Genomic DNA, 27,705 nt, shown 5'->3' on the forward strand with positions numbered 1-27,705 from the left:
TTTTATACTTGTTTGTTTCATTTTTTCGCACGCAATATTAAAAAAGTTCTTCCGAAAGTTTGTCTTATTATTATTTTTTTTATGTGTTTGTTTTACTTTGTTTTTTTTTTTTACCTTTACCACAACCATTTTCAATAAACAATTATTATTTCGGCACCAACAACTTCACTAACAAAACAAAAAAGCACAAAATAAAAATATAAAATGAATGTTCGGTAAGGAATTTTTTTTTGGTATTTTTTGTGGTTTTTGGACTAATGGATAAGCCTAATTGGTCTTATGATTAGAAGTTCATATTTTATAAACGAAAACATTTTATTTTGTTAATTGAAATGTGAGAATTGTAATTATGTCCTAAGAAGTTGGAAAAACATAAAAAAAGTTGAACTGAAAAAAATAAATTGTTTTTGTGTAAAGGTTCTGTTCAAGAACAACAGCAGATTTTAGTGATGATGTTGTAATTAATTCGAAATATAATTTTTATATAAACACGCAATTTAAATAAAAACAATAAAGTTAAGAAAATCTTCCGGTACACTTTGAACAGCTATGTAAATAGCTATGTAAGGTCGTACAAATATTTTCAATTTTGTCTTTATTTGACAAATATTTTTAAGCATTTGCATAAAAAAAATATAAAAATTGATTTTCTTAAAAAAATTTATTTTACAAAAGTTTTTTTGAATGTCGATCAACATTTTACCCCTGTTGGGTTAAAATAAATTATTTCAAAAATCTCCATTTGCATGCGATATACTCAAGAATCATTCACAACTATAAAATTAGGAAAATTTAGATTTTCAAATGAAATTTTGTTTTTTAACAAATTTTTCTTTTTTTAATTGTGCGATTAGGATTTTTCTAGCAAATGAAGTATATGCACTACAAGCGCAAAACCAGTCCGAAACAATGTTCTGTACTTTAGTTTGGGAATTGTTTATTGGGAGAAATTGCTTCAGCTATCATACTAAATGGGTCGTTTTTATGTTTAATCACAGACTAACAAAATTTAATATACTATCTTATTTTTATTAAACCACAATTAATTGGCAACAATTCCGAGACTTAATATACTTCTAGTGGAATTTGTAAGAAGCACTGTAGAGTATATAATATAATATGTATACAAGAAGAGATATATTGAGTAAACTAAATAATATTTTTTAGTATTTTATATGTACATAAAAATTATTCACACGTCAAACTTAGTGAGAAAAATTTTATTAAATATTATGCGAAAGAAGATGCTATTGTATATACCCAGTAAAAATTTTATAAAAAATTTTTTATTCTTATACAATATCCCTACACATTTATATAGTAAGGTAATAGTTTCACTTAGAATTTTAGGTAAATGTACTTTAATATATTAATATTATAGAATTAATATAAATTAATATATAATATGAATTATGCAATTAATATTAAATGTTATAGATTATTTTTAATTGTAAATATTTAAATAATATTTATGCAATTTCAGAATATGATTTATAATAATTTCTTTTCTAAATAACGATTAAAATTGAAATTCACTTACGTATATACTTACTATTATTATACCTACATTCGTATCCTTTATACAAATTCAACGGAGAATTAATTACTTTCTTAAATTATTCATTAAAATTATTTTGTTCCATTTACTTAATGTATTCTTCTTTACAATAATATTGTAAATTATAATACGATGTACATATAATAAGATATGTACATTTATGTATATGTAATATGTGTATAATAAAATAAAAGCATTCAGTTAATGAAATGATATAAAATTTTAAAGAAAATATGAAAATAAAATGAAATTTCATATTTATGTACATACATACATAATATAAATTTAAATTTATATATGTATATATGAAAATATAATTATTTTTCTTTTTTGTTTTTTTAATATTCAAAATGAAAAAGATAATAATATGTACTAAGAATAACATTCGTTTAGCAAGAAAAAAAATAATATTATGCATATGCATGTATATACGAATGAAAAGAATAAAATAAAATTAGAATTAAACTAACCTGCTTTATAAAAATTTATTATCTGTTATATTCATTTTGGTTATATCAGTTTAGTATTAAACGGGAAATACATACACATTATAAATAAAGTTCATTGAATACAAATTCAATGTAACAGGAGCATATTAGGTAAGCCTAAAATATAGGTTAGTTATTGAAGACTATTAAGTGTACATAATTTTAGTTAAAAAGCCAAAACAATCTTCATAAAAACTTTTAAGAAGGTTTTTTTGGCTTTTCCTGTTAAAATTTGAACTAAAATGAAAAATGTAAAATAATCTTCGGCTTCGGTTTGGTTTTGGAATATTCTTAAATCAGTATGTTGTAATTTATAACACATTCATTCACTCGTATCACAATAATGTAGAAAAGATACAACACCAAAGCTAGCATTCCTATATTCTTCGAACGCAAATATTCCACTATTAACGCTAATTAGTATATTTTGCATAATGTTGAATACTTCTCGTACTTTACTAATTTATAGTATTCAATATAAAAAATTTGACTAGAAAATCCAAATCAATTCTTAACAACTTCAAAATTTTTGAAATTATTATTGGTTTTTGATTCATATCGCAATCAACAATAAAGTTTTTTGATTTAAAAATTATTCAAGAATTTTAACTTTTCTTTCTCAAATTTTTCGCATCGATTTCTCATCATTTACTCATAATATTATTATGGTATACCAGTATATATCAATTAATAACCCTGTATGTAGTTGATTCTTCTAATTTCGTTTTTCCAAATAAGATGTCCTATCTAGTATAACTGAAAAATGTATAAAAGCTGATTTAAATTCAGAATGTAATACCAAACAAAATTTTAAATTTGACAGAAGATTAGAAGAAATTTCATTTTCAATAACACTATACACGATTGCTAATGATTGTTATCACTTAATATTTATGAGTGTGTATATGCTTGTAGGTTACAAAATTTTGTTCCAACCATTTTTATTATACCATTTGATTGTATAGTCGGTTTCCATAATTATTTTCAATTCTTAATGTAGATGCATTACTTTTAAATCTTTTTTAGTTCAAAAAGAAAACAAAATAAAATCAACTAAGGACATGCAAGTAGAGTAGCTATAACAATTAGCTAAAAAATCTGAGTAAACATAAACAAAATAAAAAATGAAAATTATAAAAATAAAAAGAGAAAATCGAGAACAAATAACTCGTCATATTTTGTTTTTCAGTATATTTTGTTTTCATTTTCTCTTTTTTAAATTTATATAATAAGAATAATAACTTTTTATTTACAAACAGGCAAACATTTGTTACATTCATAATGCTCAAAATTCATAAAGTAAGGATGATATTGCCACATACCCGCATTTATATATACACATATTGTACAGTTTTATATAATTAAACTGAACCAAATAACATTTTTGTTTGAATTTCAGATGTTAATTACAGATAAAAATTTTATAATAAGGAAAATAATAACAGAAATAATAAATAGAAATGAAAAAAATTCAACCATATTATCTGATAAGAAAATATTCGTTATGTAAAATACAAAAGACAAAACAAAACGAAATGTAGAAATAAATTGAGGAAAAATTTTTTTTTTTAATAAAATAAAAAATAAAAACAGTAAGGATGAAAAAATTATATGTTTGCATGCATACACCAATTTGTATTTTTTTTTTTTACATAATATTCTTTTTCAAAATAATGCAATTCAAGAAATCCTTTACCCGTGCATTCTTTCTTCTTTTCTACCTTCATATTATTATTGTATGCATATATAAAGAATTATGAATAGAAATCTCAGTCATAATTTTTATGTAAGTTTTTTTTTTATATTTTTTAAATAAATTTTAAAATTATTTAAAAAAGAAAACAATTTTTTTTTTGCTTTTTTATTAGGGCAATCTCAAGTTGACTTTTCATTTTAAAAATGTGAAATATTTATGCTTTGTACAGCTTTACTTTAGTACATGTAGTATTTGAACCGTTTGAACTGTATTATTTTAATAATTAATAATAGTAGATAATACGTTTTTAAATTCTTAAATACGTAATTAAATTCTTTTTAATATTATATACCTTTATATACCAAAATTGTATTGTATAATATAAAATAAAATATTAATATAAAACTAAGTCACCTTACATCTACAATACTCGAATAACGAATAAAATAAAAAGTATTTTATTAACATTAACCATTTATAATAAATAAAAACTGCGACAGCTATTTACAAGTCTGGAAGTCAAATGACTAAACCATCTGAAATATTTCATGTATGATATCCCTCGTAATGATGGATCGAGGTAATGTTTTGAATAGTCTGCTATATACAACATAAAAAATAATTATCTTTAAAATTTAAAAAATTTGATTTAAAAAAAACATATTCAAATTTTGAATTAAGAAAATTAAATTTAAAATTCAGATTTAATTTCAGATTTAAAACTTACATTTTTTTCGTTATTCTATACTGAGCTAATTAAATTTTAAAGAAATATTTAATCATATTGGGAATAATTCGAATTTCTAATAATATTAATAAAGTTGGGTTAAACAGATGCTTTGTAATGCAGCACTTTTTTTTTAAGCAAGTGAAAATATTGCTTTTAAAAACAATCTAACTATTCAAATATTGCATAGATTTAAGATGAGCAATGTATGCAACTTTTGAAGTAAAATCAAATAAAAAAAAATATTGAAAGAGGCGTCAACATAATTCTCAAATAAATAATTATATTTTTTAATGGTTTCGCATTCACCGTTAGCTTTCTGCATTAAATGTTTCTAAGTCCAGTTTTGAAATAAAGTGTTGTTAAACTTCAAACGCGATTTGCTCAATTTAAAATTTATGGCGTATGGATCGAAATAGAAGTCAGCCGAAGATATATAGATATTTGAAAATATTTGCAGGTGCAAAAAATTCAAATTTTACAAACTTCGAGAGACGATCACTTGAAAGGGAGTGGGGGTAGAAAAAAATGTTATTTAAATGAAAATAATTATTTATTAGTGTCTAAAAGTTGTTAAAATTTTAAACCATGGTCTAGCACAAAAATGTTATAAAAAATTTGGAAAAAACGGATTTTACATAGAATTAAATTTTAAACGGCCATTTTGTTTCCTTAAAGCCCAAAAATGGTATTGCGCGATAGAAGAGGCCAGCCATTACTTCCCTGCTTTTGCAAAATTTAAAAAATTCTTATGGTTTCGCTGCAATAAGTAGTTGAAAAATGGGTTCATTTTTTTGGATTTTAGGGAGCTACAACTCCCTAAAACTTATACTTATACTAAGAGGAGAAAATATAGTTAAAACTTTCTTCTGCGGAATAAAGTTTCTATTAAAGATCTATATACATATGAAATTTCAACCTTCTATCTTCAATGGTGTAGAAGTTTCGTAAGTAGACAAAAGGACAGACAGACGGACGGACGGACAGAGTGAGACTAATAAGCACGTCAATCGCACCGAATTTGTTTTTATAAAGAGATTTTGCTCGTAACCTCATAACTATTTCTTAAGAAATACCACATAGTGATGGTTCTCATGTCTGTTTTTATGAAAATTTCACAATTAATATTAAAAACGTTAATTGAAATAATTCCTTGATTTTCTGGATTTACCAAAAGTAACAAAAAAACGACTTTTTTTTATTTATTATATTTTTATTTATGTTTTCTCTTTCGTTTTCGAAATTTTATACAAAGCAACTGAAAATATTAAAACTAGTAAACAGAGCTTATTTTTAAAAGTTCTTGTCTCTTTTAAAATAACAAATACAAAAAAAGTAAATTTTTGTTTTTTTTTTTGTATACAATCATGTTAGCAATAATTCTGCCATTTACTTATTTTTTCACAATATTAAAAAAAAATATCCTTTTTTTTTGCTTTTTTATTTTTCCTTGTGTACATACTATTTAATATATGTTATACATTTTATAATTTAAAATCTATTTAAAAAGGATATATTTCTTACCTTTGTATTACAATAATGCTAGTTACAAATGTATGAATATAATAAAGATTATCCAGATTAATTTCGTATTTTTATTTCTTTTGTAGAAAAAAAAAATAATAAAAATAGAAACATAAATATAAAAAGGATAACTGTGCAAAAAGGAACATTTTCTTCAATAGGAAACATACATACATACATATATTAAATATACAGTATAATAATATATGGGAGAGTGTTATTTAGAGAGCATAAAGTGGATTTCATTTCGTATTAATACATTTTTCCTATATTATTTGTATATTATGCTAGTAAGCCACAATACGGTCTATCAAAATTTATTGTCCTCAGGTTACAAATTGCAATTTGTTTTAAAAAATAAATGTTATACGAACCAAAAATAAAAGAAAACATAAAATAAAGGCAATATAGAAGCGAATTCACAAAAAAAAAACGAATTTTATTTTTCCTTTTGAAAAATACATATATGCACCCCGTATTATGCATAAATGAAAATAAAAAAACTAATTTTACATAAGAATATATAATAAATATAACTTATATTCAAAATATAAAAAAAAAAAATGAAAACGAAACAAGTTATAAAAGTTCAAATTACTTGAAACCAATTCAATGCTTTTTGGATAGAGATAAAAAAAGGAAAAAATATCGAGTTTTTATTTTAGTTGCGGTTAGTTTTTTAAAGAATCAGAAGAAAAAAGAAACTTTTAAAAAAAATCTTTAAAAAAAAGGATTATTTATTGTAAACTTGAATGTATTAATTTTATAGATGTAAATGTAACAGATATACATAGCATTTATAATGTTATGTAGATTGAATTACGATATGAGTGAATAGGGCGCATAAAATAATAATCAGAAAATTAAAAAAATTTCTAACAGTAAGGCAACATGAATTTCATGTAAATTCTTTCATTTTAATAATAGAAAAAAAAGAAGACTAAATTCCTTTCAGATACATCGATTAAATATTTCATAATTTTTAATAGTTTTCACATTATTTTCTAACCTAAATATTGAATATTTGAATAAAGAATAGAAAATTGATCCAAATCTCAAAATTGAAAGACCTGTCTTTGAATTTTAAGCAAACCTTAATTATTAAAAAAAAAAAATGGTTAATTCTGAAATTATATGGAACTGCACAAAATCATAAAATAATCGCAAAATTTTTAGTATTTGATTTGATGCTAGTTACTTGTAATATGGTACATATAAATATTTTCGAAAATTCAATTTTAAGTTAGAATCAGTCGGCAGCGTATTTGAATGAAAAATTTTATTTGAAAAATTAAACTGCAATCTAAAAAATTTTGAAAATTTAGAGCAGAATAAAAGTGCTGCAAGCTTGTTATCTTCAATTTCACTAAATATTCGTAAAGATGCATGTACATTTAATAAGAAAATCTAAAGACTTTCAATAATTTCTTTAAATCGAAAAACTGTACACAGATGTCGCTAAGCAGCTATAATATTTCTGTTGACAAAATAGTAATAGCTAATAATAAATTATTTATTAGAAACACACTATTTTGTCAATTTGAAGTCTAAATTTAATTAAATAAATTTTCTTTATGGATTTATTGGATTTATTACTCAATTCACCATGAAAATTTGTTTGAAAAACATAATTTTAATTAAGAAAAATTTTACTTTTTTCGGAACGAATTAATTAAATTTTGAAAACTTCTATTGCATTTTTATTTTTTAATTTATTTACTAAGGATTTTTCTTTTTCAAATAGAATTCTTTAAAAAATTTTAATAATTGTATGAAAAATTTTTAACAAAAAAAAAATAATTATTTCTTCCAGCAATTCAAATGTAGATATACATATATTATGATAATATCATGTTCTACATAATTCATAAGCATATAAATGTATTTATTCTATGGAATGGAATTACAAAAAAATTTTCTTAAAATTTCTTTAAAAAATTTTTTAATTATTTAAATTGAAGCTATATATTTTTATATATACATTTCGTACAATACATCATCCTTAATTGGATTATTTAGTTTAGTTTGGAATTTCATTTAGATAAAAAATAGTAACTATTTCTTCAGTAACAAAAAATAAAGTGTGATTTTTTAATTGTAAAGATCTTATAAAGAAAATAATAATAAAATAATAATAAAAAAATAAGTTTTTAATTTAAAAAATGAAGTTTTTTTAAGGTTTTATTCGAATAACTCTGGAAAAAAAATTCATTCCACTACCTGTACAAAAATTGTTTTAATAAAAATATAATTATAGATATTGGTGTTAAAAACAAATGAACATTTTTCTTAAAACATGAAAAGAAATATTTTTAAATACATATTATGTACTTGTAAGCATACTTATTAGTATTTATTTATATAAAATTCTTCTTTTCCGAGAATTGAACACTATTTTATTTCAGAAAAAATAACACATCTCGAAAATTCCATAGATTTATATTTTTACAAGTCAAATTCAAATATTTTAAAAACTTTCCGAACTCTATACAATTTTTACGTTAGGAAAAAATTTAACACTAAATTTATTATTTACTTAGAATTTTGTCCATTTTGAGAAATATTAGAAACTACTCGTATTCTTAATTAGAAATAATATTTTTTTTCATAGATTTTTCTGCACCTTAAAGGAAACTATAAAAACAACACTAGCAATAGTCTTATAATAAAAGTTACTTTTCAAAGTTTGAATGCTGTGGATTTTATAATCTCCGCGATATATTAATATGTCTCGGAAATTATAAACCCACATTCGATTTTTTCACTTTGAGATCATATCTTTGTATAGTATGGTCAAATCCTTGTATACCAAGTTGTATGGTAGTAAAAACCTTTATAGTCAAAACCTAATTTGATTGGAATACAGACCACTTCTCCAAAACCATATTTGAAGCTAATTAATTGTACAATAGCTATTTGAACTGCGCCTTACTCGAATCTAAATTCAATAAGGTGTTTGCGGCAACAATTCTATATAATTTATGAAAGTTTAATTGCTTGATTGCAAGATATTTTTGGCTTTTAGTAATGACCGACGGACAGACCGGCAGGTTAACACTATGACTTTGAATTTGTCAAAGTTAAATCGATTCATAGTCAACGTTAATCAAAAATATAAATGTTCTAAACATACATATCTAGTTAACAGACCGCTATCTCTATGCGCTAAAAAAGAGAGCTAAATTTAACTTACAAAAATAAAAAATAAATACATTATTGTCATGTCTTAAGGGATTCTTTAGAAAAATTGATTTAGAATGTAACCTAGTGTTTCAAGTTTATTCAGATTTAAATTAACTTTCTTAGTACTTAAATAAAGCACCAAATATAAAAATGGATTCACCAAAAATTTTTTAATACAAAGTTATAGCTATTACTCATTATTTTAGTACTATTTTAGGTAGGTGTAATAAAATTCTCTACTTCAGTAAATTAAAAATTTATTCCAGATTTTATCGTTATTTTATTAAATTTTTCTCATATCCTTGCATTCGAAAAGTATCATACAATATTTTCTTGGTCTTTTCTCAATTATCTTAATCCTAAAAAAAAAACATTTTGGGTCGCAGTACAAAATATTTAGGCGCAGTACAATAAAACCAAAGGAATTAACGAAAAAAAGAATTGACAAAATTCGATTCCGGTCGTCTAACAACTTAATATAAAAAACTTTTAATAAATAAAAATAAATCGCTTGTCCTTTTTCTCGAAAATGAAATTTAAAGTCAAATTCTAACGCAACAAAATTATTTTAAACAACAGATCTACTAGTACTTTACTCTCTAACTAAAAAAGCAGAACTACTGATTTGTAGAACTATGTAATGCAAAAATTAAACCGATCTGTTATGTTATTTAAATAGTTCTAGTTATTTGTCGAACCAATAAAAGCAAAATCGAATTTGTCCTCAATTTTTTTTCTACAACAAGACTAAAGTTTATAAAAAAATTGCTTTGGCATTATTTCGTTGGTTTTAAAATAAATTTTTCACAATGGGAGCAACATAGTACAACTATGTGCCCTTCGTGAATTATATTATGCTCTCCCACACTTATATTAAAATTATTTTGTTATACATATATATATATACATATATATATATATATATATATATATATATATATATATATATATATATATATATGCATGTATGTTTAATAATACAATTTCTCCTATATTAAATAAACATAAGGAAAAATCTCAACAATTTCCTTTTCAGTAATTTTACATTTTTCATATTCCAAATAATATTATAATATACTTATACCTACACTATTATAATAAACTACACCAAAACCGTGCAAAAGAATTTAAAAATTTCTGATTTATTTTATTCACAAGCATGAATTCAACTAAACCTAATTCAACTTAAATTAAAATTGCACCTTTTATAATGTAAGAATATAGTTCTCTATATTATATTCTCTATATATATGGCAGAAAAAATGAGAAATATTTAACATAATAAGAAAAAAGAAAAAAAAATTCAGCAGGAGACGAGCATTATTATTACACAGTAGGTACATCAGCAGAAAAAACAAAAAAAGGATAAGTATGACATAAAAATGTCCTAAAAGTGTTTTTGTATATTTTTTTTCACGTATTTCTATATGCCTATCTACGTATATTCAATGCCGAAAGATACCTTTCCCGCATGCATTGTTTTTGTTTTTCTATTTTGTTTTGTGTCTTCTGCTTTCGTACAGATAATGAACATAAAAACTGAAAGCTGACATTATTAGTAGTTGTACTACAGTTAATACTATGGTGGTATGGTAAAAACTTGTATATTTTGCTTTTTATTTTTTATTTTGTTGCATATGGTTATTATATCAAATTAATTCGGATTACCAGATGAACTGTAAGAAAATTAATATTGTGATCATTATAAACATCTAACGGCAAAGCATAGCGCATTGCGCAGTTCTAAATAGTGATTCGTTAACACTTAGTGCTGATTTTAAATTTGTTTCAGTATTCTAAAATTAACTAAAATAATTTGAAAAATCCTTGTTTTTTAAAATTTCTAACATTTAGTAAATTAAAATTCAAATTTTCATAAAATAAGCTAAATTTAATTACTTTTATTCTAAATTTGCCACTCAATTATAAAAATGGATTTATTTATCTTAGTAGACATGGGAGACGTAATCAAATTTTAAACAAATTTTAGCAGTATTATTTCGAGAACAGGTTCTATATAAGAAATCTCTGCATTTTAAGTTTTATTAACTTTTTACCTGTATTTAATTTACAAAAAAACTTGGATAAGTAGTTTCTACTTTTTTTGGCGTATTAACAATAGCTCTTATCTTTAGTCTAAATAATTCTAGCAAACTTAGAATTTCTTGTTTAATTTTAAAATGTGCTAACTATCAAAATGTTGTACATCTATTATATTTTAAGAAAACAAATATGGTAACCTTTTTTATTTACGTATATGCAGCATAACAGTAAAATTTTATGTATTACAAATAATATTAGAAAAAAATATGGAAATACACAAATTTACATATACAAATACATCAAGGTAATGCGTAAAATTTTTGTCTACTAAACATACATACATATATTATGCTTTAAATTCATATTACAAATGAACATGTAAGGATATTACATGAACAAGGACTCAAACTGAAATAAAATAATGCCGCATTTGCTGACATATAAAATGCAAATAAAAGGATTCTTCATAGTTATGCAAAAAAAAAATTATTATAATAATAGAAAAGAAGAAAGTAAAAAAAAGAAGGAAAGCGTGACTTTTTTCTAGTCGAGGTGACAATTTACTTTGTTTCAGTCACGTTTCATATAGAAAAAAAAAACGACTAAGATAATAATATAGAAAATATTGTAACTAGAATGCAAAAGTATACACTGAGTAGGGTTTTTTCTTTTTCTACTGTAACCGTAATCTAAAATAATGTTTTGAATCGAAAGGGTTAAAAGATTTTCACAATTTTAGGAATTGAGAAATTTGGTTGAATCAAGGAAAAGTAAAAATGCTATAAGCATAAACAAAAAGAAAAAAATTATACGAGTGTTTTTTTATCCTCCTTAAAGGATCCTTCCTTTTTCTCTTATTTATTTTTAGAATGGAATAAAATTGAAGTTTATTGCCATGTTTCAGTTGAAATGCGAAATCCAGAATAATTATATTGGCATATTGTCTAAAACAATGCTGAAAAAAATGTAAATTCAAAACTCGGAAAAAATGGCATTTTCGATAGCAAGCAGTTATTATGATCAAAACTTAAATTATTAACTTTAGCTAAATTTTAAATTAATACAAGAATTAGATAGCAAAGTATAGTAAAAAATAGTACATAGACGACTTGAAATCAATGGCAGGAACTTGATAACCAAATAAATAGTTCTTTAAATCGGACTATTAAAAATTTAATTGAATTTTGTATTTGGATGTTGAACTTCTAAGTCTCATAGAAAAAAAAATACATTGCTCTCATATACTTTTTCGTCGTTAGCGTGATTTTGTTTTGACAATATTTAAATATTCTTGAAAATCTTTGTAATAAAAATTTCGAATTTTTCTCATCTTGTAACATACTTACACACACCTGATAATATTATTTAAAGCATATAAAATATTGAAGGTAGATATCTATAACGCAAATCTATCCGTAATTTGATGAAAATTTATTTTATGTATATACCCACACACGTTCTAACATACAAAATATATGTATATATACATAATCCATGCTCCTTATATAATATAGAAGAATCGATACATTTACACCTAAAAGAAGGTAAAAGGTGGTGATTTAAATTCTTTTCGGTAAATTGATATCGATTTTTACATTTATGTTGATGACAATATTGTTATTCCTATATAATGTGTTATAGGCACATATGTATATGTAAACATAATATAAATAACAATTGGATGATATTACAATTATTAAATTATAATAATATAAATATATAGTCTACGAATAAAACGTATTTTATATAGAAAGTTAATATACGATATCTTAATAAATTTACGAAATTGTAATTGCAAAGGACTGATGATAATCGGAATATTAAATTGTAAAAGGAAAAAGATAGAAAAGGAATTATTGAATCTAAGTACGAATTCAAAGAAGTAAGGTATAAATAAATAATACATATTGTGTTACACAGAATGCATACCTTTTAGTAACGTCTACTTCACTTAAATTTAAAAGAAATACTCGTAGGTATACATATGTTTTGTTTCTGAAATAACATAAGAATTTAAGAATTTCCAAAGAAATTTAATTAAAGAATTTGCCGAATATTATGTAAATATATGTATAAGTCATTGTAAAATATTTTGTACATCAGTAAAGCCTTATTCGAGTTGTTTACTTGGTGTGATTTCATATAAATAGAGATTTATATATTCATGTTCCATTTCATGTACTTAATTTAAATTTATAAAAGCATTTTATTTAGTCTATAAAACAAATTGAAAGAGAATTAAGAATTTAATTAGTTTTTTTCTTAAAATAATACCTATTTTGACAACACGTGTCAATTATTATATGTTGTGAGTAAAATGAACAATAATTTAAATCTAGAAAGTGAAAATCACAAAACAAAAGTAACTAGGAAAATTTATATAAATTGAAAATACAGTTTATAACACTTGACTAGATATAATTTTATTTGTAATTTATTCACAATAATATTATGACAATTGAATCGTCCAGCTGCTCATTGAAAAGACAAACCGGCCGAGTAATTTAAAAAATTGCCTTTCACATAGCCATTTTTTTATAAATGATGGATGAAAATGGCTTACATTATACTTATGTATACGATATGCTCAAATGGAAGTGTATTTTAGAATTTTAATGAATATAAAATTATAATCGTATTTTTGTTAATTTTAGCTATTTATTTTTTACGTAGTTTATTAAAATTGACATAAAACCAAATTTTTGAGCTTCAGTAAAATATTTAATTCCATTTTTATCAGAATTTTTCAAAACAAATAATAATTAATATAGTCAAAAGAAAATTGATGCCTAACAGCAAATTTTCAAAGAAATAAACAGTACAGTAGCTTCCTGTATATAATATTATTTTATAGTTTAATTTGGTATGTAATCATTAAAACTACAACTACATAAATATAAATAAATTTAGTGGCTAAAGTTGTAATGTCGCATAAATTTGAAAACTTTCGTAATTTCACAGCATGAATCGTAAAAATGAAACAATGTGATACCTAATGAGACAATAATACAACTATTAGTCATAAGTAACGAATTTAAATAAAAAATTTTAGTATTTTAATCTTCTTAAACACAAAGTTTATTTTGTCAATGAAGTTTAAGAAGATTATTTGATTTTGACATTGTTTTATAAAATAAAGTTTGATGATTGCTTAAATCATATTAATTTGAATAACTTTTTTCTATTGTACAATAATACACTTAAAGTTTAAAATAGTTAAAAATTGGCTCTTAGTAGTGTTTCGATATGTGCGACCCAAAATTCCTGAAAAGCTAGAGAAATAGTTTATTTTACGGAGTAACCCGTTCACACGAAAAACTCAACATCCAAAATTTGGTGCCATCACATAATTTCTGTTATTGTGTGCAATGGTTGGTAAAAAAAAAAGAAATATAAAGTAGTTCAAGTTTCTATAAAGTATCTATGAAGAGAGTTTCTATAAAGAGAGGCCTTACAATATTATAAAAGTTATGTATCTAGAACAACAGATTAAAAAAAGCAAAAATGGAGTAAAATATTTTCATATTTTACTTTTTTAATATTATTAAATAAAATTCCGCTAATTATTTTAAAGTGCGGAATGCTTAAAATTCTAAATTTACTATACGATTTTTGAGTCAATTATAACTAAAAAATATATTGAAAATACAAAAATTTAAATGATCAAATCAAACTGATTATATGACAATAATTTAATAAAGTTTCATAAATTTACAATTTTCGATTTAAAACGTCCGTATATTGTCATTTTATAAAAAACTAACGTGCTCAGTTAAGTTTCCAATTTTGAAACATTTAAGCTAATTTTCTACTACTATCTTATATTCAATATGCGCGATAATAATCTTGGAAGACTTAACCAATTGGGAAGTCGTCTATATTTGTTTGTAAAATGTTTTTTTTTGGCTTGAGAATATTGAATGAAAAATGAAAATAACAATCATTTGCAGCTAATTCAAAAAATTTATAGCCTGACAACCTGCCACTCAAATTTCTGTTTATTAAGCAATATTTTAAAACAAGAAAATAGATAAGGATATTTTTGAAACAATTTTAATTTCTCAAATGTCAATTTAATTTTTTGAGGAAACCAAGAAAAATATTATTTTTATTTACAAAAAATTCAGTTATTTTAACAATATTCAGTGCAATGGAAAATATTTCTCGCTTCATAAAAAGATTTCATAAATAGATTTTATAAAATTAATAATTTATCACAATACTAAAGGATGTTATAATACCGTTAATAAAAACAATACATTGTAATGGAAAATCTGTTTTATAATATTATCGAAGATGTTAAAATTAAATTTCATTTTTTCACAAAATATTTCTCGGATTTTTACTTATACCATTAACACTGCCCTGGTAAGTACATTAATTACTTACCAGGGCAGTGACATTAATTCAAATTTCTTAAAATATTTGAAATTATAAACAAAACTTATTGGCTCCTTTAATTGAATGCAATTTTTAAATTTAATATAAAAATTTTAATTTTCAATCTTAAAATAAAAAAAAACAATTTTTACTAAAAATTTAATGCATAATAAAATAAAAATTTAAGGTAAAAAAATTTCTTGCTTGATATTTTTCATTTTGAAAATAAAAATTAAATTTCCTTTTCTCTTTTTTATAACCTTAAAAAATAAAAATTAAAAATAGAATACAATAAAGAAGATGAAACGATCTCTTTACTCAATTACTTAATTGCCTTCATATATATTTTCACCACCATCTTAAACTATCAAAAATAAATTTTTATTTACTCTCAGGATTTTTTTTTCTTTAGATTAGAAGAGCTCTGCAAATGATTTAATTCTTGAGTACAAAAAACAAAATGGAAAAAAAATAACTAAATCAAAATTAATTTTTCTCTTTAATTTTCATTTTTATTGAGCAAATTGCATGAAAAAAGAAAGGTCATGTGATGGCACCAAATACACAAGTCGAGTTTTTAACAGAAATGCATGTCCTTGTTGGATAAACGCAAATAAATTACTTTTAGGAAGACGCCAGTCTGTCGATCTGTTGATTTGTGTACATGTGCACAAATTTGTCTGAAACGTTTTTGAAGGAAATTTATTTCTGAGTTTACTTTTACTATATCACGCCGATTGTAAACTTTCGAATATGCCAAGTCTCGAAAATGGAGCCTTTATTGCGAGTTGATTTTATTACAGGTTGATTGTTTGGGTTTCATGGATATTTAACAATATTGAACATATTTTTCGGAAATTTCATATTTATGCTGTCCGACAATACGATAAGCTAACCTAACTCAATGGACTGAAGTTACGATTTAGTCAATTATATAGAAATAATTTACCAATTTGCTTGAAATTTAATATGTCAACACTGATTGTTGAAAAATATCTTAGACTCTTATTAACAGAATTTCTTGAAATTTATTATTTAAGTTCTGTTTGCCTACGAAGTAAGTAAAATCAGATTACAAAAAGTGAACCTCTATTAAAACTAAATATAGATTTTTCTGTTCAAAAGAGATTTTCATAAACTTATGCAACATTTTCGCTAAATTAGAAAATAAACTTTGTGATCAGTTATGTACTGACTGCACATCAAATTTTTTTTCTATTCGTTTTAGTAGAGTATTAGAAACACATAGGTGTGTACAATACCTACGTATGTACATATAATATATAGGTATTATATATTTACTGGATGCTAAAAATATAAAAATGATACTATGGTACTAGACATGTTAAATTCGTTGTTTATCTCAACACAACCACTATTAAAAACAGACATTTTTTTCTTTTTTTTTTAAATAAATTTTTTATCATCCACTCTACATCATGCAAAGAGATGGTCTAATACACATGGTTTTAGAATAAGTTGAAACAATTTTTTTCTTTTTTTATTTTCTCTATATAAATGTTAGCAGTGCAATTATAAAGATTTTAACAATTAAAATGACTACAAACAAACATATGTAAATAGACATATGATATTTCACTTGTATAAATTTTTTAAAATTTAAATAGAAGGACAAAATTTTAGCTTTTATATTGTTTGCTTTTGCATTCGGATTCATCAAAATAATGCTTTAACTATTAAAGTATCTCGGAGGAAAAAAGACCGAAAAACTTTTTATACAATACCTTGAATATACATACAATAATAATGTTAGAGTATAATTGATTCATGTGTATACTCATTCGTATATATTATATAGGTTAGTATTTACATCCCGAGAAAAAAAAATTGTTATTCCAATTTAATATAAGCTAAAAACGAACAAACAAATATTTTTATGAATTTCCAAAATGAAAATACCTAATATGCAATTTTTATTTTACATATGTACATACATAGTTTGTATTTAACTGATGGTGACTTCCTCTACTTTTTGCTGCTCTTCTTTTGTTTGTTTATTTCCTTATAGAATACAAGTAAATAAAATAAAAATAACAGCAATCAAGCAATGGAGGCTATTTTATAGAATACTTATATTATATACTAAACCCTTTGTAAGTATATGGAAATATTAAAAATATAGTTATAATAGGTAGATATTGTACATGGTTAATTCTAAATTTTTGGTTTTATTAAAGGTTTGTATGTATATTCTATACATACTTAGATCATTCATTGGCTTATACGTACATATTTTTATTCTATTCTAATGCTATGAAGCATAAAACTGTATTGTAAAGAGAGAAATATTTTTTTATTATATAAAATGTTCAGATATAACAGTATAGCGCGCTTATATGTTCAAAACTTCTACAGGGTGGTCGCTATAAATAAGGTAAAAAAAAAAATAGTTTATTTTTCAAATAAATTAGTAGAACAAAAATAGTTCTAATTCATTTCATGCTTGCTAAATTCAACGTAATTAGCGCGAACATGCAATGTTTGCAGAGGTCTAGACAAGCTTTTTTACTTTTTTCTCGGAAAAACTCTTTCCCCCGAATCATATTTAATTTGAATAAAGTTTTTAATCGCATTCAATTTTAATTTTAGTCTATGAAAGAAAACGGAATAAACATAGTTTCAAATTAACAAAGCATTAAAATAACATTATATAAGTAAACTAAATTTCGACCTAAATTAAAAATCCTTCCCAAATGATAAACAATTTGCACAAACAGAATTTTACTTTTATAATAAAAATAAAAAAAAAGATGAACATTTTTGTTAAATTTTACTTAAAATTTTATAAATTGTTGCAATTTTAAAGAGAAATTAAATTTTTGTTTTGATATTAAATGAACTTTTTAAGCAACGTCTACTCAATATTTTTACTAAGTTAAAATTTTATTTAGAAAAAAATTAAACGTAGTAATTTTATTTAAAATAAAAGCTGTATAGAATTTTACTATCAAGTAGAATTTTTGCTAAAATTTCTTTGATTTTGTAAATGAAATTATTTTTTTTTAACAAAAAATCCCTTATTTTTTTTCCCTAAAAACGACTCACTCGACCTCCCTTCCGAACACTTTCTCATGTAAGATTATCTAACTTTATCCCTTTTATTTATCAATTTTATTATATGAGTTCTTGTTCTTTCTTTTTTTAGATTACATTTTTTTTTTGTTTTCATGAAAACTTAAAGTAAATTGAAATATTAGTTTTAAATAGGTCTGTTTTCTAACAAAAATTTGTAGTAATGAAATGATTTTAAAATAATATAATTGAAACGACTAACAGAATGTTAAATTTTCTGACCAACTAGAACATTATTTCTAAAACTACGAATAGTGTTCTTGTAGTTGACATTTTATACTATATGCGTTATTTGCAGTAGAAAGCATTTAAAACAAAAATTTGTTTTACAAAATACTTAAAAAATCTTATTTTATTGGAATAAAAACGTGCTTGACTTATAGTTTTAAAATTAAGTAAATGTGCTTTTTGTAAAATCTAATTTTCATAATTTTTTTACAAATTGTATGTATGTATGTATATGTACATAAAAAAAGAACCTAGTTTACAATAAACTAAATTGAAAAGGTTCACTCAAAAGGTTTTCCTCTCTTTTATATTTGAAAATTCAGTTTCAGTTCCTCACCCGCTTTTAAAAATTAGTTTTGTGTTTTTTTTTTTCTCAAACAGAATAAAAAGATACAAACAAGCATGAGAGGAAAAAGGGATATTTTTCTTCTCTTAATTGGAATATCCGTTTCCTTTTTAAATTTCTTGTATATAAATTTGTTAGATGTATAGTCCAAAGAGAAAAATAATATTGAAATAAGAAAAAAATATGAAAAGGAAATTTTTTTTTTTTGGGAAAAAAAGCAAACATAAATGTAAAATGTAACGTTTGTTTATGGTTATATAAGTTAGTTTGTCGAGTTTAATTCAGTGTTATTATTGCTGCACTCTTCTTTCATTATAATGAAAAAGGAAGAAGAAATATCTTGAATATTAAGAATTTTATAATTCGTTTCAAATATTAGCAAGGATCCATTTCTTGTGTAAAATCTTAAATAAAATTTATTTAAAAAAGTTAATTTCTATTAAAAATATTTGATATTTAAAAAAAAACATTTTACATTTGAATTGAATTGCTTTGAATTAAAGTCATACATTGGGTAAATGTTAAAAATTAAATATGTAAGTAAATATTTTTCAAATTTTCTATAGTCAACCATGGTATCAAATTTTCAACTTAGTTCTAATAAAATGAGCTTACTTATTTTTATATGAAGCAATTCACAGTATTCTATAATTTTCATTGTCTTTTCATAAGATTTTAGATAAAGAAAAAAAAAAATGCAGGAAACATATTGTATTAAACCGTAACACGACATCTTTCGGACCGTAGAGCAATAACTCATACGAAAACGGAGTGTAGAACGTTACGTTGTGTAGAAGGAGTTTCTTCGGTATATCAGAAGTATAATTGAGTAGGTTTTTCAAATTGTTTAATATAATAACCGAGAATTCAAAAACTTCCAAAAGAAGTTTCCCAAAAGTTCATTTGCCAAAAAATGGTATTGAAAATTAAATACGCAAATACACACATGTTCAGCGTACCTAATATTATGTACATACATAATTCGCTGGAAATCAGCGAACGTCTCCCAATAAATCGCACTGCCTTAACTTAAAGACAATTAAATTTATATCAATTCACTATAACTTCAAAAATCTTCTAATGTATTAAAGTAAGTGCAATAACTCCAACTGTAAAATTTGTCATTATTTAATAAAAATGGAAACAGAAACTTAACATAAGACTCTTTTCGAAAAAAAAACAAACTGAATAAATTTTATTTTAGAGTTTAATTAGAATTTTCTATTAAAAATTCTTTTGTTCTTTATATCTCAAAATTAGACAGATCAGTTTTTATAGGTACTAAAATAAAATAAAAAGAGCAAAAACAAAAACTAAATAAATATTTCAAAAAAATTAAATTTGATTCAGGTAAAATAAAAAAAAAATATGTACATAAAGTGTACATTACGTTTTTAGAACTTCTCCAAAAAAAAAATTGAAAAAAAGTGCTTATTAATTTCACTTTGCCCGTGGTCCGTTCGTCTGTCCGTGTGTTTGTCAACAAAACTTGTACACCATTGAAGATAGAAAACTGAAATTTCATACGCACATATCTTTATAAAAAAGTTATTTCCGTAGAAGAAATTTTTATCTATTTATCCCCAAACCCCAAAAAATACCATTTTTCAACTATTTTTTGTCGCGAAACTATAAGCATTTTTCAAATTTTGAAAACGCAGAAAAATAACTCAGAAGTGAACTTTAAAAAAACAAAATGGCCGTTAAAATTTACCGTTAACTAGAATCCGTTTTTTTTAAAAATTTCCAAAATTAAACTTCCTTATATCAATGCTGTTAAAAATTTTTATTATATTATAGCCCCTTTAAATTTTTTTTTGGTTATCTCAAATCCTAAATGTATGCAATTTTTGAAGTATATTCCAATATGAATGAAACTAATTTTAATAACGTGGTATCCAAATTTGTTTTTAAAAGCAATATTTTCACTTGTTGAAAGGAAAAGTGCTACATTAGAAATGATTAAAAAAATGACATGATTTTTTGAAATTTTGTTTTTTAGAATGTTTTTGATACAAAGTAAGAAATCCTTACACATGTACATTATTTAAAAGGATTCTTATGAAAAGTCAATATTTTTGTTAAATTTAGTATTCTCTTTGTTTATAGAAATGTAAGCGAAATATTAGAAATGAATAATAAACACTGTAACATGGGAAAAACAGAGGCAAATATGCTATTAAAAATTTATAAAATAACTTTGTAAGGATTCTGTAATATACTTCCTAGTATGTATTTTATATGATTTAATAGAAGGTAAATAAGTGGAAAATATTTATTTTGAAATTTCCAATTTGGAATACTTTTTTTTGGTTTGATGTGATGTAATTGAAAAAAATTTGTGAAAAACAAATCTTGGTAAAGGTAAAAAAAATCACTTTAAAATATTTTTTTTATTTTATTTTTTAATTAGAAAATTATACTCCGAATACACCATTTATGAATTTTTTTTGGAAATTTTTTTTATAATTTCTATCATATTTTCATGGAAAATGTATACATATACATATATGTATCTTAGTTTTTGTAAACATTGGCTGTCATTTTTAGAACATATTAAATTTATGATTTTCTTTTAAAAATTTTTATATTGGCAGCATACTTTTACATTTAGGATTAACTAACGGCGATTTTTTTTATTTTTGTAGTTTCTTTTATAGATGACTAATACTTCATTGTAAAATAAATCGACAATTGGCATAATTAAATCATTAATAAGTTAATAGATATTTTTCGAGTAACACAAATTTAAAGCCAAATTTACTAGTTTTTTACTTTTTGAAACCTTAAGAGCAATTCCATGTCAGATAGGTGATTTGGAAGTCTCAGAACAAGTGCTTTTAATAAATATCTACATTACTTATAACCTCTTAAAATTTCGAAATTACATGACTTTGAAGTTCCAGAGTTTTAATTTTTAAACATTGCAGTTTTCTGTAATTCTAGACAGTCTGCAATCCTGTTTAACTTGGTATATCAGTTAGTTTAAGAGTTAGAGAAATAAAAATATATAATTTTTTTTTGAAGAAAACGACCTTACTCTCAAACAGGTTTAATCACACAAGTTAGTTAGTTGTTTCTTGAATGAGCGAATATTATATTAAATTCTTTTTGGAATACAATTTTATTTATTTGTGGTAAATTTTTATATTGCATACTTCATACTTTGTAAATAAAATTGAAGCTTATTCGACTATATTATATAGGGTAATTATGATTCGCGAAGCGAATATGTACTCAGAGCGAATTACTTACCCGAGTATTCGCTGAAATTTTAATTATTATGGTTTGCGAACAGCTGAATTCTCTAAGAAAAATTGTTGCTATCGAGATTGAAATAAAATTACATTTGAAATTATTAAAAAAGCAAGCAAAATGAATAATATAGATAAAAATAAAAAAACTTTTCAAAAACTTTAAATTGATATCTTAACATATTTACTTTATGAAATAAATGAAAATATGTTTTCAGCAAGGGCCGATTCCACTGTGATGACTACACCAGTAATAGTAATGAAGACTAGGAAAATGCAAATATTGGGAGAATACGAAAATGTATAAGTGATCAATTAAATCCATTTGAATTACCAGAAACTGAGTCTGCATTTTTAACTCCATAGTCATTATTCGTCCATATTTTCTTCAATATACTTTTAATGACTCCGAACTTAACTCCACCACGAGCTGCGTCTGAATTGTTTTTCAGTAGTTCTACTAATTTTGCGACCTGCTTTCGTTTTTTTTAAATTAAAAAAGCTACCTTTGTTTAGGCGAAAGAATTAAAGCAAATTCAAGAATAATGACATTCGCCTCGCGAACCATCATAATCTCACTAGTTTTACTCATTCACACTGAAATCTTAATTTATTAAGTTAAGAGTTTAACGTAGTACGAAAAAGTTGAGTAATTACAAATCAATACTACATTCCAAAACGTTTTAAAATTTTCTTTTAAAAGATTTATAATTTCATTTTATTGTCATATACTACATTTGTACAAATTCGTATACATGTGTATATGTATATATACCTGTTATTTAAATTTTTACTTACAATTCAAAACATAGAATTTATGAATACACTCATCTCTTTTATATTTATAAATTCCAGAAAGCAAACCCGTAGAATATAAACAGAAATACAAATGTTCCAACTAAAATTAATACAAATAGGAAACATCAATTTGTAATTTGAAACCATTTCATCATCAATTACAAATTCAATTCAATATTTTTGTTGTGATAGTAAACTTGATACATTTTATAAAGGCCTCTTTCTTGTAAAATCAAATTACAAAGTAAAGTGAATAAATTATTTTTAATTTTCTCTTAATCTTCAACAATAGGAGTACGTACATATAAATATGATATTGATCCATTATTGATGAAAATATCAAACCACATGCATTTATGAAAATAAATAATGAGAAAATAAACCTCTGCAATAATTATTTTTCATTATTAGATGAAAAACAGTCACTTATATACCTGTTCAGTTGACGAGTTCGTCCAAGTAAAAATTTTTTGTTATTATACATAATATTAAATGTATATATTATGTATGTATATATTGTGTGCTTAACACAATTTACCTACTCAATTTTCGATAAAATTGAAAAAAAGGAAATTTATCAAAATATTGGGTTGTCGTTATACCATTATTTAATATCTTCAAACTATAGGCTAGTGAACCAATATGCGTAAAAATTTTTTTGTCAGAAAACAAAAATATACATATGTATATGGTTATTTTAAGCATCTATATCTGGTGAAAGTGTATATCTGATATTAATATATTTAAGACTACAATTTACGCAACTATTAACTTTTATACAAAATCAACAAATTTGAAATAATTTTTCAGTCTGTACACAGAATCAATCACTGATTCACACAGATTTTTTATATTCCATTTCATTTAGCAAATATACATATTTATATATCAACGCTACTAAACTCATTCCAGATCTTTCAAACATCATAAACGTCACATGTAACTTTTACATAGTTTACAAAAAAAGTGTTTTGAAATACTTAACAGCTATAAAATATTTTCTTGTATAAATTATATTCAAGTTATCTATACTTTTATAAAAGTTTATTATACTCACATAACCGTATTATCTATTCGTTATTTAATAACCCTTTTCTTATTACACACATTTATTATTAACAAAACACATATAGTATGCTGTAACAAGAACTCTGTTAAATATCATATACAATACATGTATTTATTATGTATTAGTACAACATTTATTAAATAAAACCTGTTCTTTTTCGACCGTATTGCACCCAAAAAGGCAGGTTATATGATCACATCAAATTTCACATAACGAGTTTTCGGTAAAAACCCACTTCTCCATGGTACAGAGAAGCGTAAATACACCATTTTTAGCAAAATCTCGGACTCTCGATTCTGATCAAGTTCGGCTGAATCGTTTTTGATGAAATTTTATATATGGGTTTATTTTGGCTATGGAACGGATTGATTAATTTTTAATTGTCAGGTCTCGTGAACTGGATTTTTCTGCGGATCGGATTTACATTTTTTTATATTTAACAGATTAATTTGAAATTTTATATATAAGCTTCATCCGACAGCACGACAAAAAAATCAAATTTTGTAAGTACGAGTAATTGGAAATTACTTCGGACCAAATTTGCATTCTTGCACATATTCACATTCGAATATCAGCATTTGTCGAAATTTAATTTTTGAGTTCTTTTTGCTGCTGGAAGTTACTGACAAACTTTTCAGAGAGTTAATAAAGTGAAACTTTACTAAGAGTAAAATTCACCTTTTTCTGGGTATTTTAACTAAATGTTTATTAGCACCCTTAAAATTTGAAAGAATTATTTAAAAGTCATTTCATAATCTTGTGTAACTTTTTTGCTAAACTAGACAATAAGCCTCGCTTATATGTTGGCCACATCAGATTTTTTTTTTTCATTTTTCAAAAACTGGTCAATTTATACAACAATTGATTACATTTTACAGTAAAATATCTGAATGATTTTTATCTCGTAATAAAATCTCGTAATGGTACTTATAACTTAGCTCTTCTTTAAAAATAAAATACACCAAAATTTCTATTAAACCCAACCTACACAATCATTTAATTTTATGTGTTCGTTATTTTTCCTTTTTAATTTTTTTTCTCTATGAGTTTTTTTCAAGTAGATATTATTGTTAAACAAAATTTTATGTATAACGTCATATCAAGCACAGAAATAATAAGTATATTATGTCACTATGTATGTGTGTTCGAACTAATGGTAAATGGTTTAAGCGGTTTTTTCATTATTTTAACCGCATAAGCAAATTACCAATCTTTTTATCATAGAACTGAACTTAAAAAAAGTTACAATATCTACTAATATATAATAATATAATAATACATAGTGTTGATGTATATTAGAGGAAACAATAGTGTTCATAAGTACATAATTATATAACAATAATAAAGTTTGTATTAAAACAATAGAAAATTACGATAAAGAAAAAAAATAATTGTATACTACATAATACATACACATGTATGCAGCAAACCTATAATATGGCTACTCAACTCATTTGAGGAAAAAAAATATCAAGGAAAACAATATTTAAAAATATAGATTGAAATCTAATGTGGTCAGCGCATAGGAGAACAATTGTATTTAAAAATACTTTTGAAAACTTCTGCTTTCCGATTTTTCTGAAAAATTTCTAAATAACTTTTCAAAACAAAAAATATTGGCTAAAACAAAGAAGAAAGAAATCCGAAAATTTTAATCAAATCATCTTCATAAAACAGTAAAACCGATGAGCCTCCATTAAATAAATACGCATGACCAAATACATCAGTGTCAAATTTGTCGAGAGACTTAATTAATGTTATAATTTGACAAATTAGAAAGTTGTAAGAAGTTACTCGCTCGCAGTTTTCAAATTTAACATATTTTCCTCTTAGACATTTTTCCTCAAATAAGTATATAGCCTCTACTTACGTATTTTTACATATTTATGAAATCAAATATATAAAATTAAATATTACACTTTTCAAATATAATCCAATGTGGCAATCCTAGAAACCTAGAATCTTTACATATTTTTGTTGTACGTTATGTACATACATATATGCTTAGTACGCAAGCATATGATTGGGCCTGACAGTTTTTTATTTGTGGTAAATTTTTTATTGTTTCGTTTTCATTATTCTTGTGGTACAATTGTTTATTTTGAATGAAAGGAACCCAAAAAAAAAAAAAAAAACAAAAAAAAAATCTGATGCTTTTTTTGGGAAATTTATTTGTGCGATGGGTTAAAATAAAATAAATTGTTGAATTCTTGTGGTGTGGTCAGACCAACAATAACAAAACAAGAAAAACAAAACCGTAAAAAAATAAATAAATGAAATAAAAAAGCATATAATTTTTCAATTTATGTAACTTTTGTCCAGGCTCTTCCAAATTAGTGATGAAGGGAAATTGTTAAACAAAAAAAGGAATTTTTTTTTTTTGTTTTTAATTTTTTTGACTACTCATCTGATAGCATCAAGTGCTTTTTATTGTTTTCGAAATGTTGAAAAATTTCAATGAAAATTCAATGTTAGATTATAATTACAAAATTATAATTGGATGATAAAAATAAAAAAAAAAAAAAAAAAAAAAAAAATAAGAACGGTATTGTTTTTGTATCCGGTATTTTAATTAAATATAATTTAATTAAGCGGAGAACAAAAAAATTCGGGTTTTCTCATATATAGGACACAAAAAAAATCCATAAAACAAAGGAGAAAAATTTAATGATTAGCGATGTAAAAAGTATCACATTTTTTTTGAATTTAGAATGTTATTTATGTGCTGCCATTAAGTACATAAAATTAATTTAATTTTATATAATTATATTATTAGAATAGGTACAATGCGGTACAATTAATGGAACTTTATACACAAAATTATATTAAAAACCTAATACTCGTATCCGCTCTCTTAAATGAGGAGAAATGCTATATTTGAGTTGCTTTTCAATTAAGTATATAAAGATTTTTTCTCCGAATAATTTTGGTATTGTTGAAATCAAAATATCATATTTCGTAATTTTCTTAAGTAAAGTGCTTTTTTAATTTTTGACCAACTATTTTACAGTATGTATTTTGTTACTTACTAAATCTCAATCGGAGAACTTATCAATTGACTTTACTTGATCGCCTTGAATTAAAAATTGTTTTTTTATTAGGTTTTTTGTAGCACAAGAAGCTGTGACAACATAACGTATTATAAAGTTCAATTTCGATTCAATTTAATTTTATTAAATTTAATTATAATAATTATTTATTTAGCTTTTATAAAAAATATAACGCAGTAATTAAAATTAGTAAATGAATATTCCAAGAAATTTTTAACAAAACTGATAGAGCTAAAATCAATATATTGCTTCTGAAACTGAAAGTGTT

General features: G+C 23.6%; 1 long non-coding RNA gene across 1 annotated transcript in view; it reads left to right on the forward strand.

Annotated features, from left to right (window-relative positions):
• Positions 1-27,705, forward strand: part of LOC129611053 (uncharacterized) — a 112,234-nt gene that overhangs the window by 83,620 nt on the left and 909 nt on the right. The gene's annotated exons all lie outside the window — the stretch shown is intronic.

This window comes from Condylostylus longicornis, unplaced genomic scaffold, assembly GCF_029603195.1.
Source record: "Condylostylus longicornis isolate FDR11 unplaced genomic scaffold, ASM2960319v2 ptg000004l, whole genome shotgun sequence".
In the NCBI taxonomy this organism is placed as follows: Eukaryota; Metazoa; Arthropoda; class Insecta; order Diptera; family Dolichopodidae; genus Condylostylus; species Condylostylus longicornis.